The 17,553-nt window shown below is 38.3% G+C and overlaps 1 protein-coding gene and 1 pseudogene across 4 annotated transcripts in view; both read left to right on the forward strand.

Moving 5' to 3' along the window:
• Positions 1 to 17,553, forward strand: part of GALNT13 (polypeptide N-acetylgalactosaminyltransferase 13) — a 600,525-nt gene that overhangs the window by 427,674 nt on the left and 155,298 nt on the right. The window lies entirely within an intron of this gene.
• LOC135966467 (prohibitin 1 pseudogene) lies at positions 2,888 to 3,557 on the forward strand (annotated as a pseudogene).

The raw sequence follows: 17,553 nt of genomic DNA on the forward strand, positions 1-17,553 counted from the left end.
GTGTATATTTGTAAGATACATTGTATTGTTACATCTATGTATACATTATAGAAAGAGCCAATCAAGTCAATTAACATATCCACCACCTCCCAAACTTATTTTTATATGTGTGGTGAGATGTTAAAATTATACTATTTAAGCAATTTTGAAATACACAATACACCCCGTCTCTACTAAAAAAAATACAAAAATTAGCCGGGAGCGGTGGCGGGCTCCTGTAGTCCCAGCTACACGGGAGGCTGAGGCAGGAGAATGGCGTAAACCCGGGAGGCGGAGCTTGCAGTGAGTGGAGATCGCGCCACTGCACTCCAGCCTGGGCGACAGAGCGAGACTCCGTCTCAAAAGAAAAAAAAAGAAATACACAATACATCATCATTAACTGTGGTCGCCCTGCAGTGCAACAGATCACTAAAACTTATTCTGCCAGTCTAACTGAAATTTTTTATCCTTTAACCAACATCTTCTCTTTCCCCATCTCTCCCTGATTCCCTATAATCTACTTCCTCTTTCTATAAATTGACTGTTCTAGATTCCTCACGTAAGTAAATTTATAAAATATTTATCTTTCGGTGCCTGGCTTATTTCATTTAGCATAATGTGCTCCAGTTCCATCCATATTATCACAAATAACATAATTCCCTTCCTTTTTTCAGCTGTATAACATGCCATTGTATGTGTGTGTGTGTGTGTGTGTGTATTTTCTTTATCCATCCAGCCATTGATGGGTACTTTGGTTGCATCCGTATTTTGGCTATTCTGAATAATGCTGAAATCCACATGAGAATGCAGATATCTCCTTCTTATATGAATTTCAATTCCCTTGAATATATACCCAGAAGTGGGATTGCTGGATCATATGGTAATTCCAGTTTTAGCTTATTGAGGAACCGTCAAACTATCTCCCAAAATAGCTGTACAAATTTACATTTCCGCAACAGTGTATGAGGGTTCCCTTTTCTCCACATCCTCATGTGGAGAATGAGGATTCGGAGAATTACTGTGAAATATAACACTTATTATCATTCTTCTTTTTATAATAGCCATTCTAATAGATGTGAGGTGGTACCTCATGTGGTTTTAATTTCCATGTCTTTAATGATTAGTGATGTTGCACATTTTTTCACATATGTTAGCAATTCCTATCTTTTTTTGAGAATCATCTGTTCATATCATTTGCCTATTTTTAAATTGGGTTGTTAGTATTTTTGCTATTAAGTTTTTTGAAGTCTTTATTTTTGATACTAGCTCTTTATCAGACATATGGTTTGCATATATTTTGTCCCAATCCATGAGTTGTCTCCTCACTCTGTTGCTTCCTTTGTTATGGAAGAGCTTTTTAGTTTGATGCAATTTAATTTGTCTCTTTTTACTTTTGTTGCCTATACTTTTGGAGTCCTAGCCAAGATATCATTGCCCAGACTAATATCGTGGAGTTTGTTCCCCATGTTTTCTTTGAGTAACTTTACACTTTCAAGTCTTATATTTAAGTTTATATTTTATGCAATTTGAGTTGATGTTTGTGTACGGTGTGAAATAGTACAGTTCATTATTCTGCATGTGGATATCAAGTTTTCCCAATGTCACATATTAAAGACACTCTCTTTCCCTCATTATGTGTTCTTGCCACCTCTGTTGAAAATCAATTTATAAATACTTGGGTTTATTTCTGGGCTTTTAATTCTGTTCTACTGGTCTATGTGTTTGTTTTTATGCCAGTCCCACGCTTTTTTGATTTATAATAGCTTTATAGTATATTTTGAAATCAGGAAATGTGATGCTCCAGCTTTGCTCTTTTTGTTCAAAATTGCTTTGGATATTCAGAGTCTTCTCTGCTTCCATATGAACTTGAGGATTATCTTTTATATTCCTGTGAAAATAACATTGCAATTTTGATAGGTTTTGCATGAAATCTGTAGATCACTTTAGGTAGTATGAATTCTACCGACATTATCTGACTATGAGATATATTTTTATTTATCTATGTCTTCAGTTTTTTAATCAATGTTTTATAATTTTCAATAAACACATCTTTCATCTCCTTGGCTAAATTTACTCCTAAGTATTTTTTATGTTATTGTAAATGGGATTGTTATTTTCCATTTCTTTTTAAGATAGCTCATTATTAGTGTGTAGAAATACCAGTGATTTTTATATTTTGATTTTGTAACCTACAAATTTGTTTATCAGTTCTAACAGTTTTTTTGGTGGAGCTTTTAGGGTTTTCTACATATAAGATCATATCATCAGCAAACAGAGATAATTTCACTTCTCTCTTTCATATATGATATCTTTAGCTTATTCTTGCCTAAATGCTCTGGCTAGGACTTCAAGTACTATGCCGAATATAAGTGGCAAGATTGAGCATTCTTGTTGCTGACCTTACAGGACAAGCTTTCAGCATTTCACTGTTGAGTGTGATGTTAGCTGTGACCTTATTATACACGGCTTTTATTGCATTGAGGTACATTTATTGTACACCTAGTTTTTGAGAGTTTTTAACATAAAGGGATATTGAATTTGTCAAAAATTTTTTCTGCTTCTACTCAGATGATCATGTGCTTTGAGTTATTCATTTTGTTAGACATGCCTTACAAGAAATACTAAAAGGAGTTCTTCAACCTGAAGGAAAAAGTACCACTAGGTAGAAACAAAAAAATATAAAAATATGGTCAGAGTGGAAGCAGGTATGAGAGGGTCCAGCAGAAGGAAACATGGCTGCCAGTGTGTTTGAGTCCATTAGTAAGTTTGGCCTGGCCTTAGCTGTTGTAGGAGGCGTGGTGAACTTTGCCTTGTACAGTGTGGATGCTGGACACAGAGCTGCCATCTTTGACTGATTCTGTGGCATACAGGACATTGTGGTAGGGGAAGGGACTCACTTTCTCATCCCATGGGTACAGAAACCAATTTTCTTTAACTGCTGTCCTCAACCATGTGATATGCCAGTCATCACTGGTAGCAAAGATTTACAGAATGTCAACATCACACTTTGTATACTCTTCTGGCCTGTTGCTAGCCAGTTTGTTCACATCTTCACCAGCATCGGAGAGGACTACAATGACTGTGTGCTGCTGTCCATCACTACCAAAACCCTCAAGTTAGTGGTGGCTCACTTTGTTGCAGGATAACTGACCACCCAAAGAGAGCTGGTCTCCAGGTAGGTGAGTGATGACCTTACAGGGCAAGCAGCCACCTTTGGGCTCATCCTGGATGACGTGTCCTTCACACATCAGGAGTTTGCAGGAGTTTGCAGAAGCAGTGGAAGCCAAACAGGTGGCTCAGCAGGAAGCAGAGAGGGCCAGATTTGTGGTGGAAAAGGCTGAGCATCAGAAAAAGGCAGCCATCATCTCTGCCGATGACAACTCCAAGGCAGCAGAGCTGATCCCCAACTCACTGGCCACGGCAGGGATAGCCTGATTGAGCTGTGTAAGCTGGAACCTGTGAGACATTACATACCAGCTCTCATACTCTGGGAGCGTCACCTACCTGCCTGTGGGGCAGTCCGTGCTTTGTGCTCCTCCAACTGCTCCAGTGAGGGCCCACCCTGTCTTTACCCCTGAGGGTCAACTGGGCCACAGCCCAGTGATTCTTAATGATGCCTTCCTTTTGCCCCAACCCAGATTGGATTATTTCCAATGACCTGTTTTCTAGTTCATCAATCCTTCTTCTGCTTGTTCTACTTGCCTGTTGAACTCCTCTTTTGAATTGTTATTATTATATTCTTCAGCTCAATAATTCCTGTTTGGTGTTAACTAATATTTCCTATCTCCATTTTAAAGTTCAGTTTGTTCATACGTTTCTCTCCACACCTCAGTGATCATCTTTATGACTGTTCTTTTGAACTGCCTATCGAGTAAATTCTATGTCTCCATTTCATCAGGGTTGGCTTCTAGAGATTTATCTTATTATTTATTTGAAATATGTTTTCATATTTCTTCATTTTCCTTGACTTTATGTGGGATTCAGTACCTTAGATAAAAGAACCACCTCTCCCAGTCTTGCTAGATTGGTCTTGTGTTGGAGATATTCCTCCCAATTAGCATGGCTGGAGATTCTAGGTGCCTGAAAACACTTTGTTTGTCTAATCCATTTTGCTTTCATTGGCCCCTGTGTTATTCCATTCTCACACTACTAGTAAAGACATACCCAAGACTGGGTAATTTATAAAGGAAAGAGATTTAATTGACTCACAGTTCCACATGACTGGGGAGGCCTCACAATCATGGTGGAAGGCAAAGGAGGAGGAAAGTGACATCTTACATGGAGGCAGGCAAGAGAGCTTGTATAGGATAATGCCCCTTTACAAAACATCAGATCTCATGAGAATTACTCACTGTCACAAGAACAGCAGCATGAGGGTAACCACCCCCATGAATCAAGTACTTCCCACCAGGTTCCTCCCACAACATGCGGGAATCATGGGAGCTACAATTCAAGATGATATTTGTGGGGAGACAGAGCCAAACCATATTGTTCCACCCCGGCCCCTCCCAAATCTCATGTCCTCACATTTCAAAATCAATCATGCCTTCCCAACAGTCCCCCAAAGTCTTAACTCATTTCAACATTAGTTCAAAAGTCCGCAGTCCAAAGTCTCATCTGAGACAAGCCAAGTCCTTTCTGCCTATGAGCCTGTAAAATCAAAAACAAGTTGGATACTTCCTAAATACAATGGGGGTACAGTCATTCAGAAAATACAGCTGTTCCAAATAGGAGAAAATGGCCCAAATGAATAGGCCTGCAGGCTTCATGCAAGTCTGAGATCCAGTGGGGCAGTCAAATCTTAAAGCTCCAAAATGATTCCCTTTGACTCCATGTCTCACATCCAGGTCTTGCTGATGCAAGAGGTAGGTTCCCTTGGTCTTGCGCAGCTCCACCATTGTAATTTTACACATCCTCTGAAACCTACTCAGAGGTTCCCAAACCTCAATTCTTGACTTCTGTGCACCCACAAGCCCAACACCATGTGTAAGCCACCAAAGCTTGGGGCTTACACACTCTAAAGCAACAGTCTGAACTCTATACTGGCCCCTTTTAGCCATGGCTGGGATGCAGAGTATCAAGTCCCAAGACTGCACAAAGCAACTAGGCTGGCCTATGAAAAAAATTTTTTGTCCTAAGTCCCAGGCTTGTGATGGTACCAATTTACTATATTAGTCCATTCTCATGCTGCTAATAAAGAAATACCAGAGACTAGATAATTTATAAAGGAAAGGGGTTTAATTAACTCACAGTTCCACATGGCTGGGAGGCCTCACAAAATGGCAGAAGGCAAAGGAGGAGCAAAAGCACATCTTACAAGGCAGCAGGCAAGAGAGTTTGTGCAGGGGAACTCCCCTTGATAAAACCATCAGATCTCATGAGACTTATTCACTTTCAAGAGAACAGCATGGGAAAAACCCAAACCCATGATTCAATTACCTCCCACTGGGTTCCTCCCGCAACACATGGGAATCATGGGAGCTGCAATTCAAAATGTGATTTGGGTGGGGACACAGCCAAAGCATATAAATCCCCAAGAAATTAGTGATTGCCAAGTCATGCTATTGCCTTGAGAGAGCTGGAATAGAAGACAGTCTCTTGGGATTCAGCTAGAGAGGCTAGGGTGTTAGATGTGTGTTCCAGTTTCTTCTTTTCTTGCAGAGAAGCTGAGAGCCAAAGTTTATGTCCCACTTATTCTGTCCTTCACCAAGGAGACAGTCTGAAGCAGCTGCCTCTGCTCATAATCAGAATGCTCACTTTGAGTTTAGTGAGAGAGATGCTGAACATTTTCAAGTTTAAAAGTCTTTTCTTGTTCCCTGTGGTCTAGGAGACTTAGGAGTGCAGAGCTCTGTCGACTCCTATACCTAGGTGATTTAGGAGCCAGCACCTTGGGTAAAGGCTATAAAAGTTGGGGCACTCAATGCATGCAGAAGCCACTCACAGTGAGAGTGTGCATATCTAGATTTACTGCTGGGGCAAACCAGGGAAAAATATGCAGGGAGAGCCCACGCTCCCATTCAAACAAGTGGAAGTCTCACACCCTTCTAGCAGGGGAAGAATGTAGTCCAGAATTATCACTGAAACAAAGCAGGGAAGAAGGTGCAGAGAATGCCTACTTTTCCAATCAGGAATGAAGAGGTCCCCCAGTCTCTCTCTAATGAGAGATTGCAGAAATTTATCTTAAAAGCAAGGCAAGGAAGGAAGCAAGGGGAGTGCCCACTCTCCTACTAAAGCAAGCAGAACTTTTACACCTCTCTTGTAGGAGTAGACTGAGATTACAGAAATTTATCTTAGGAGCAAGCCCGAGAAGAAGGTACACACAGGACATGCCTTGCTTTCTGTTTAAGCTGGAGAAGGTTTATTCTTCATTTGCTATGTAGGTTCCCAGATACTGGCTTGTTAAAAGGCCAGAACCACAGGAAGCTGATGGGAAAGCCTGAGACCAACTTTGGGGGAATTTAGAAGCTGGGCCAATCCTGAGTGCTGTATCTGCTAGGAGGGCTCATGTGTTTCAAACCTTTTTTTTTTCTTTTCTTTTATGCTTGAGATAAATCTTCTGATGCTCTCTCCCTGTGGCTCATCAAGCATGGGGATTGAAGAGCCAAGCCCTCTGTAGAGACTGCAAAAGTTGGCACTTTATGTGTGGTACAAGCCCCTTACCCCTCAGGAAGAAGCTGGTAGTTGAGATTTTTCTTCTCATTGTAAGGCTCTGTGGTCAGGGTGGAGCTAGTGTATGAGTGTATTTCTGCTTTCAGTATCCATTTTGATGTGACTATTTCTCAGTAGTCTGGCATGTGGGGGTCTTTCATTTGGATTTTGGCTTTCTCTTGGAGAGAACTGACTTATGTTTAGTTGTATACTAGATGTGCCTGTGGGATGAGGGGTAGCCCAGAGCCTGCTCTTTCACCATGTTGCTGACATACCCTCATATATTATTTCTTAATTTTAATTTCCCAAATTGTGTCAAGTTATTAAATTCCTATTTCATTGCCATCACCTTGGGCAAAGTCATCATCTCTATTCTAGATTGTTGCCGTAACTCCTCAATAAATCACTCGTTTACTCCATTCCAATTCATTTGCCAAATAAAAGGTAAGTATCTTTATGTGAATTAGGTTGCCTTAATCCTCATAACAATGTTCTTTTACTAGGATTGCTGGGCTAGATTCTTCTAGTTTAATTTTATTATCTGAGACCCAAATCATAGAAAAATGACATAACTGAGGTCACCCAGCTAGTAAGTTGCAGAGCTAGGATATAATATCAGGAGCTATAGCCTCTACTCATAATCATTATGCTATATGGTCTCCATTGTATATTATTGTTGTTTGTTTTCATTATGACTATATTGAAGAATGACTTTGGGCTGGGGGCAGTGGCTCATGCCTGTAATCCCAGCACTTTGGGAGGCTGAGGCAGGCGGATCACGAGGTCAGGTGATCGAGACCACGGTGAAACCCCGTCTCTACTAAAAATACAAAAAAAATTAGCTGAGCATGGTGCATGGTGGTGGGCACTCGTAGTCCCAGCTACTCGGGAGGCTGAGGCAGGAGAATGGCGTGAACCCGGGAGGCGGAGATTGCAGTGAGCGGTGATCGCGCCACTGCACTCCAGCCTGGGTGACAGAGCGAGACTCCGTCTCAACAAAAGAATGACTTTGTGCCAGACATAGTATGTTTATGGGTTAGGGGAAAGATAAAGATTAATATAAAAACAAGCAGTTGCATGAATTTGGTACAACAGCTGTAAAATTAGAAACAATAGTAGCACTAGAACTGAGATTGCAAAGTGGAGCTTATGAAGTTTATGAACTTTAATTAAAATGTCACTGATGTAGGTGCCAAAAACCATGAAAAGGATGAAGTATGCTAGTTAATTGTCTCCTAGCAGGGGAAAGAAAATAGAGTAGATTATCAAAGGAGCAATGGGCATTTTACATTTTGATTAAGAACCTTCTCCATCATAAGACATTTATAAAAATATCTGGGAACAAAGACAAGTTTTAATTCCCTGTGGATGATAGGATAGTTTATATTGTATACATGATCAAATTTACTTGAAAGAGATAAAATATAAAATATTAATCTGTTGAAAGCCTAGAAAATAACAATCGGATATACTCAGTGATACAAAGTAATTCAGATGTCACTTGTTCATGTGAATGAGATATCATGTTTTATTCAGCTTATACTGTTTGTTCAGACATTGTAAAATAATTTCAGGGAATAAAATGCAGTATTCTAATTAGAAGCTAATAGACTATTCTTTTAGACTCCACACAATGTACATAACTCCTGGACACTGATGTTGTAATTTTAAAGAAACACAACATTTTTAAGACCTGAATAAAATTCTTTTTAAAAAGCAAGAATGAGCTAATAATCTATAGATGTTGATTTCCCTGAGAAATTATGGCAATAAAAGTTAAATAATATCCAAATATCATTTTACTTCATCCCATATCAAGTGCCAGACATAGTTCCTTGTTCCTTTACACATAAAATCTTATTAGGGTCTTGGAAGTAGTCATTATTATTCCCACTTTCCATTGGGAAAATTAAGGCCTTAAAGACTTAAATAATAATTTTCACAAGTATACATAGTACGTGACAGAGCCAGTAGAGAAATTCTGTTTGCTTATGTCATAGCCCAAGTTTTTGTTTTTTGTTTTTATTATACTTTAACTTCTAGGGTACATGTGCATAACGTGCAGGTTTGTTACATATGTATACTTGTGCCGTGTTGGTGTGCTGCACCCATCAACTCATCAGCACCCATCAACTCGTCATTTACATCAGGTATAACTCCCAGTGCAATCCCTCCCCGCTCCCCCTTCCCCGTGATAGGCCCCAGTGTGTGATGTTCCCCTTCCTGAGTCCAAGTGATCTCATTGTTCAGTTCCCACCTATGAGTGAGAACATGCGGTGTTTGGTTTTCTGTTCTTGCGATACTTTGCTGAGAATGATGGTTTCCGGCTGCATCCATGTCCCTACAAAGGATGCAAACTCATCCTTTTTGATGGCTGCATAGTATTCCATGGTGTATATGTGCCACATTTTCTTAATCCAGTCTGTCACTGATGGACATTTGGGTTGATTCCAAGTCTTTGCTATTGTGAATAGTGCTGCAATAAACATACGTGTGCATGTGTCTTTATAGCAGCATGATTTATAATCCTTTGGGTATATACCCAGTAACGGGATGGCTGGGTCATATGGTACTTCTAGTTCTAGATCCTTGAGGAATCGCCATACTGTTTTCCATAATGGTTGAACTAGTTTACAATCCCACCAACAGTGTAAAAGTGTTCCTATTTCTCCACATCCTCTCCAGCACCTGTTGTTTCCTGACTTTTTAATGATTGCCATTCTTACTGGTGTGAGATGGTATCTCATTGTGCTTTTGATTTGCATTTCTCTGATGGCCAGTGATGATGAGCATTTTTTCATGTGTCTGTAGGCTGTATGAATGTCTTCTTTTGAGAAATGTCTATTCATATCCTTCGCCCACTTTTTGATGGGGTTGTTTGTTTTTTTCTTGTAAATTTGTTTGAGTTCTTTGTAGGTTCTGGATATTAGCCCTTTGTCTGATGAGTAGATTGCAAAAATTTTCTCCCATTCTGTAGGTTGCCTGTTCACTCTGATGGTAGTTTCTTTTGCTGTGAAGAAGCTCTTTAGTTTAATTAGATCCCATTTGTCAATTTTGGCTTTTGTTGCCATTGCTTTTGGTGTTTTAGACATGAAGTCCTTGCCCATGCCTATGTCCTGAATGGTATGACTGGGTCATAATGTTCCTTCTTTCTTTTCTCACTTCCTTTTAAAATGTTGAGGGTACACTAAAGGAAATTATTGAGGTAGTCATTGTGGACTCCACTCAATTTGAGTTCTTTCTGCTTTAACATTTATTTTTTTCACATTACCCCGGAGTCTAAATATATGACATTTATCTGGTCAATATTTCATAAATTGAATGTTTTATTCTTATATTAACTTAGTATTACTATGAGTAGATATTAGCCTAATTAATGCATAGTGTTATGCATTTCTACCTCAATCTTTTTATTTTTGTACAAATTTTGAGGAGAGGCTTTACCTAGGAAATACAATATCAGCATTTATCTGCACATTCTGTGAGCACAGATGGCTGATGGGAGAAGCACTCACATTATTTCAAGAGTCAGTAGCCTATGGCATACAGGCAAAACATGAGCCAGTGTTCATTGAGTTATGGAACAGTTGCCACCACTTCTTTGTATCTATCCTCAATATATTTAAGAAGTGCCTTTATCTGTGAGAATCAAAGTCAGACAGGTTTTTCTTGTCTTACAAATATCAACCGTTGCAGCATTATACCTGTATATGTACATACAAAATGTCATTACATGTCAGGAGGATAACATAAAATCTGCACTTTCATATATCCTTATCTTTGCCAATTAAGATGGAAAGGAGTGAGACCATTAGAACCCTACTTTAAAAGATTTCAAACCAGATTTCATTTCCTGTTCTGTGTGCACGTTCAGGATATAGGGGAAAACAAAACAATATCTTTTCCCTGCCTGTCACAAGGTTTATAACTGACACCCTTATACAAAAGACAGACAGATTCACAAAAGGATATCATGACAAATTTATTTAACCCAAGTTTTATGTCAAATGAGAGCCTTCAGAAATGAAGACCTAAAGATCCAAGAATTTTTATCCTTAGGCATCTGTTTCATAAGTCAATGATACTTTTATCCTTAGGATCCGAGAAGAATGGACAGTATGCTTGGACAAAAATTAAGTGTGATCTAATGGAATTAAAGGAAGCGGGGCACTTAGCAAGGTTGGTTTGTTCAGATTCTTCTTGGCCTGAAGCTATAGGGCAGAACCCCTCTAAAATTAGAGTCTTATGATCTTCTTTCAGGCAGAGTAAGTCAGAGAATTTCTTTATGGCTATACTTCAGGGTAGAAAGGTGGGAGAAGGTCAGAGTGGCCTCCTGGCTACTGCAGTTTTTTCAATTGCCAACTTGACATATTTTGGAGTATTATATTCAGAGCCCTGATATTGGCAGAGAACCAATAAACCCACAAGCTATGGGGAGGACCAAGAAGCAACAGGGTGGAAATAAAGAGCCCTGTGCATCTAACTCACACAACCACAGTACTAATCCATATTTGTAAAAAGGCAAATGGAGAGAGTCCTGAGGACAACTGTCAGTCACTAGTTAAACAGGGCTCAGTCTGAATTTAGTGGAGTGCAGATTTAAAATGGGTTTTTTTCCCCAATTATTCCTTTTATGCTCTGAAGAATACTCATTTTCAGTCCTTAATGTTATTTAGCACTGATTTTATAGCTTTGTAATAACTTTTAATTATTGAAAATTCTTTTTATTTTATTTTATTTTTTATGTTTGCAATGGAGTCTCTCTCTGTCACGCAGGCTGGAGTGCAGTGGCGCGACCTTGGCTCACTGCAACCTCTGCCTCCCGGGTTCAAGTGATTCTCCTCCCTCAGCCTCCCAAGTAGCTGGGATTATAGGCACCTGCCACCATGCCCAGCTAATTTTTTGTATTTTTTAAATTTTAGTAGAGACGAGGTTTCACCATGTTAGTTAGGCTGGTTTCAAACTCCTGACCTCAGGTGATTGGCCCACCTGGGCCTCCCAAGGTCCAGGCGTGAGGAACCATGCCCAGCCATTAGAGAAAACTCTAATGTCCACTGTAAAGCCTTGATTTTTGTAGGCACATATCGCTCACATTCTCTTCTCTCCCTAGGCCCATGATGAAAGAGGAGCTTGGAATGAAAGAGGGCAGGGGTTTGTGGGTTGCCTTCCCCAGTGGGTAGGGTCAAATAGGAAGGCTAGAAAAATGGCAGGTCTTTTGTGGTAAGTTTGATGATGGCTTGCCGTTGTTGGCTCCATATGGTTCCACTTGCTATTGGTGGCCTTACCCAGGTGATTATTTTCCATACATAGTTTTATTGTTTTCTTCAAACTGTGCTCAGCTTCAACCTTTATTTCTTCTCTTTTCCAAGGGCCTTTTTGGAGAGGGAGATCTTAGTCTCTATTTCACCCAACTGCCTTTCTCAAAGTGTGCCTCCTTGCTGATCTGCCATACTGTTAGTCCCATAGCTCATTCTTTCTTTTCTATGTTCCATGCTCTATAGATCCCAGAAATGACTGTGGTCTTGTCCAGATGCTATTAAAGACCACTTCCTCCAGGTTCACTGCATCACTGGACCTATCAATTCTGCTGAAACAACCTGTACAATAAACCCCAATCATAGCTTCAGAATTCACTAGATTGGGAGCGGACTCTCTTTTCCTAGGGTCATGTAGCTCTCTGAACACATTCTTCTCTGTTCTAAAGGCAGCACCAGGCTAGCGTGCTAATTTGCTGTGCAACTATCCAGCCGGGAGAGAAATGCCAGTCTCTTCTTCATTCCGTTAGCTCGTTTGTTTGGGTGAAGGAGGAAAGAAGCTCTTCATTTATGCATATTCCATAGGAAGGGAGGGAAAAGCCTCTTTACCAAACACCTTGTGTTCCTCACAATAAAGAGAAGACCTTAAATTCCTTCTCATGTATAACAAGTCATGTGTCATTTCTTCTGAAATTGGAGCACCTTTTACAAAAGCCTGGTCATGGAATGAATGTTGAGTACTCTACTAAATCATGTCTGAGAGAGAAAGAGATTTGTGTGATCTTAGTTAAATAGATTTCATAGCACATTAAAAATTAAGATTGTATCATTGAGCAATCTCATTTGCCATAAACTATCAACCATTTCTAATTTTTCTTCGTTATGCTGTGACCTCCGAAGAACTTCCTCAGTTCCCAAGACATGTGGAAAAACAGTTGCATATCATTTGACTAGATTATTTTACCTAGTCTTTTAAAGATATTGCCTACAAAAATGCCATTTAAAATTGCAAAAAAAAAAAAAAAAAAAAAGTTTAAACCTCATCACTGTACCAGGAATGTCTTTTATTTTTAATGTTAACCTTGGTAGTTAATTTTGAATTGTCCATTTGTCCGTTCAACCAACATATAGTAACATCTACTATGTATGTAGCACTGGGCTTAGCTCTAGGGCTACAAAAATGACCAGACATCTCCACTGTCCTTTTTAGAGCCTACATTCTAGTTGAGGAAAGAAAGTATATAGGAATACAAATAAACAAGTTACAGATTGTGGTAAGCAAAGAGGGAACTAAACAGGGTTCTCTTAGAGAAAATAACTGGGGTGGGGCTACTTTAAATATAGCAACTGGAGAAGACCTCTCTGATGAAGTGATGTTTCAGCTGAGATGACAAGTATGGGAAAGAGGTAGCCAAGGTGAAGGGCTGACAGAACTGTATTCCAGGTACAGGGGAAGGAGATTTGAGAATTTGGTGTGTGAAAAGGTATGTGGTATGTTATTCTAGAATGTGGCAGGGGGCCAATATCACCAGTGTTTTTTGACAGAGAGGGAAAATCAGGTATGGTCTTAGAGGCCCTGCTAAAGAATTGTGTTTACATTCACAGTGCAATGAGAAACCATTCAAGGATTTAAGCAGGGAAGTAAAATTAAGTAATTAAATTTTTAAAAGATCACTTTGATTTCTCAGTACAAAACAAATTGTAGAAAGCAACAGTGAAAGCAGCAAGACAATTAAGAGTCTGTTGAATTGACAGACAAGAGATGCTGGTGATTAGGACAAGGATGGTGGCAGTGGAAACGGAGAGAAGGCTCCCACAAAATTCATGTATTGAAGGCTTCAATTACCTCCTCACATATGGCCTGTGAGGAGGGAATTGAAGAAAAATGAGGTCATAAGGGTGGGGTCCTAATTTGATAGGACTGATATCCTTACAAGAAGAGAAAGAAAAACCAGTGTGCTCTCTCCATGATGGAAGGACACAGCAAAAAGATAGTCATCTACAAGTCAGGAAGAACACCTTTATGAGGAACTGACCGTGCTGGCACCTTGGTCTTTAACTTCCCAGCCCCTAGAACTGTGAGAAGGAGATTTCTGTTGTTTAAGCCTCCCAGGATTTTGTTACGGCAGCCCAAGCAAACAAAGACAGATGGCCATATGGAGAATTATTTTACAGATAGCACTACTAGGATTTAATAGTGGATTGCATATGCATACAGGTGATGAAATAAATAAGTCAATGATATGTTCTAGTTTTATTTATTTATTTTACTTATGTATTTATTGGTTTGACTATCTGGGTGAATGTTGGCACCATATACTATCAATTGGAAAAAAAAAATTAGAAAAAAATAAGACCTGGCTGACAGAACATGGGTGATCAACAAACCAAGTTTGAACATTTCTGTTTGTATGTTTCTGGAACATACAAGAGGAAGTATCAAGTAGATGTATAGATACACAAGTCTGGATCCCAGAAAAGAGGTCTGGGCTGAGATATAAATGTTGAGATTGTTGGCATGCAGGTCCTATGTAAATTAATAGTAACAAATGAGACCGCCCATTAAATGTATAAAGAAAGATTAAGGCCAGCATTGAAATATAAATTTAAAGTAAAAATGGATAAACATATAAAAGAGGAAAATCAGGAGACTCCAAGAAAAGAGTCAACAAGATCATAAATGCATCAAGGGATATTTGTTATTTTGACCAGAGGAATTGTAAGGAGCTACACAAATAAACAGCAATTTTTACAGTAGGTCAAAAAGAAATGGAAATTGAGGAAAGGAAAGAACATGTATCACTAAATATATATATAATATATAAATATAATATGATATATTTATATTATATATTTATATAAATATATCATACATGTTTATGCTAATATAAATATTAGCATAATATTCTACATAATTACATAATATTTTACATAATTAGCATAATATAATACAAAATGCTTATATAAATATATTTATATTATATATTTATAAAAAATATTACATATTATAATATATATTATAAATTACATATTTATATATTTTATATATATATTAATATTTTGTTGTTAGTGTTGTTGTTGTTGTTGAGACGGAGTCTCACTCTGTCGCCCAGGCCGGAGTGCAGTGGCTCAATCTCGGCTCCCTGCAAGCACCACCTCCTGGGTTCATGACATTCTCCTGCCTCAGCCTCCCAAGTAGCTGGGACTACAGGCGCCCACCACCACACCCAGCTAATTTTTTTGTATTTTTGGCAGAGACGGGGTTTCACTGTGTTAGCCAGGACGGTCTCGATCTCCTGACCTCGTGATCCGCCCACCTCGGCCTCCCAAAATGCTGGGACTACAGGCGTGAGCCACCGCGCCTGGCCACTAAAATATATTTTTACCATATTAGTGATACATGTTCTTTAGGAACGTGGCACCATCTCTCTCTGTTTCCACTGCCACCATCCTTGCCCTAATCCCCAGCATCTCTTGTCTGTCAACTCAATAGAATCTTAATTGTCTTTCTGCTTTCACTGTTGTTTCCTAAGAACGTGTATCACTAATACACTAAAATTACATAATTCATAATTTTACCATGACAAAAATATAAAATACATATTAGAGATACAAATGTATTATATATAAAATATAAAACATAGATTAAATATATATTTTATATTATTTAATGGTAAAAGGAAACAATGAGATATCTAGGATGTAGATATTAAGCAATTGACTTTTTGTTGTGTTTTATAAATTTTTAAAGCTATTTGAAAGATAGACGACTTTAGAGGGTATTATGCAAAGATAGGCATAATCTAGTAATGAGAAACATGATTAATATTTCAGGAGAAAAGCAAGGGGAATGACTAAATTAGTGACATCTTTAACAAAGGTACAAGGGATATAATAAGGCATATAATGGGGGGCTGAAAAAGAAGTATTGATTTATCTTTGATAGGATAGGGATTAATTGCCTCCATTTTAACAGGAAGGAAGAATGTAAAAATATGCATAATGACAAGAAGGTTCATATATTTCATGAAGCTAGAAAGATGAAGTTATCAATCAATGAAATACTTTGATTATTTAAGAATGATCGAGGAAGGTTTCTATTCTTCTCTCATATTCATCTGTATTTCAGTATTTGTTGGACCTATTTTTCTGCTAGCATCACACTAATTGCTTCAAAGAGAATAAAATACCTAGGAATCCAACTTACAAGGGATGTAAAGGACCTCTTCAAGGAGAACTACAAACCACTGCTCAGTGAAATCAAAGAGGACACAAACAAATGGAAGAACATACCATGCTCATGGATAGGAAGAATCAATATGTGAAAATGGCCATACTGCCCAAGGTTATTTATAGATTCAATGCCATCCCCATCAAGCTACCAATAAGTTTCTTCACAGAATTGGAAAAAACTGCTTTAAAGTTCATATGGAACCAAAAAAGAGCACTGTTTAAAAATTATAAAATAAAAAAGAAGAGATTTACATGAAATGCACAAACCATTATTGATTATTATGACATTATTTATCATCTTTTATCTTCTGATAAAAAAGTGAATGTATCTTACTGCTACCCAAGTCCAATAGCAGCTCTCTTCTAAGCTAAATGTTATCTGAAGGGCCAGGTGGAAGGATATTTTTCTTTTTTCTTTCTTTCTCTTTTTTTTTCTTTTCTTTTCTTTTCTTTTTTTTTTTTTTTTTTTTTTTGAGATAGAGTTTTGTTCTTGTCACCCAGGCTGGAGTGCAATGGCGCATGATCTTGGCTCACTGCAACCTCTGCCTCCTGAGTTCAAGCAAATCTCTTGCCTTAGCCTCCTGAGTAGCTGGGATTACAGGTGTGTGCCACCACATCCGGCTAATTTTTGTATTTTTAGTAGAGACAGGGTTTTCCCATGTTGGCCAGGCTGGTCTTAAACTCCTGACCTCACGTGATCCACCCACCTCAGCCTCCCAAAGTGGTGGGATTACAGGTGTGAACCACCGCACCTGGCCAGAAATGGCCAGAAAGATATTTTTCTTTCAAAAAAAGTCACTCTGCTTAAATCATATGTATCAAATAAAAACAATGTTAGTTACAATATAAAACCATGTCTTCCAAATTTTGTAGAGCAGTAACTATGACTTCTATTTATTGTGACAAGAAAACATGTAGCATATATATAAGAAATACATATATGCACACTTGTATGTATAGTACTGTGTGTGTAAACACATATATAGAAAGAAACAATATACGTTATGGCTATACAATGTAATTTCATATAAATAAGTATTTTATGGATAGTTTATATAATACTTAGCCTCAAATACACAGTGAATTCTAGGATACTAAGAAATATATGGTATATTTTCTAAGAATTTATAGTTTTAAAGGAGTGATAAGGAAGTGAATAATTGTATTCAGTCCTTCAGTAAAAAATGCTTAAAATACAAAAGGTACACATTACTAAATCTCCCCCCAGAGCTTTCTAGAAGAAATGATCTTGGTGAAGATGAGTTTTGAAGGATATGTAGATGCTGAGCACCTATAAAGGTGTCCTAGCACATCTTAATAATAAATCCAAAGCCTGAAGATGCAAGGTATAGGAACAGCTTAGAATGAACGGTCATTTATAATTCCAGGTGGATAGAAAATAACTGATTTTTCTCCAAATCAAATTTAGTTTTTGACA

Source organism: Macaca fascicularis, chromosome 12 (genome assembly GCF_037993035.2).
Source record: "Macaca fascicularis isolate 582-1 chromosome 12, T2T-MFA8v1.1".
In the NCBI taxonomy this organism is placed as follows: Eukaryota; Metazoa; Chordata; class Mammalia; order Primates; family Cercopithecidae; genus Macaca; species Macaca fascicularis.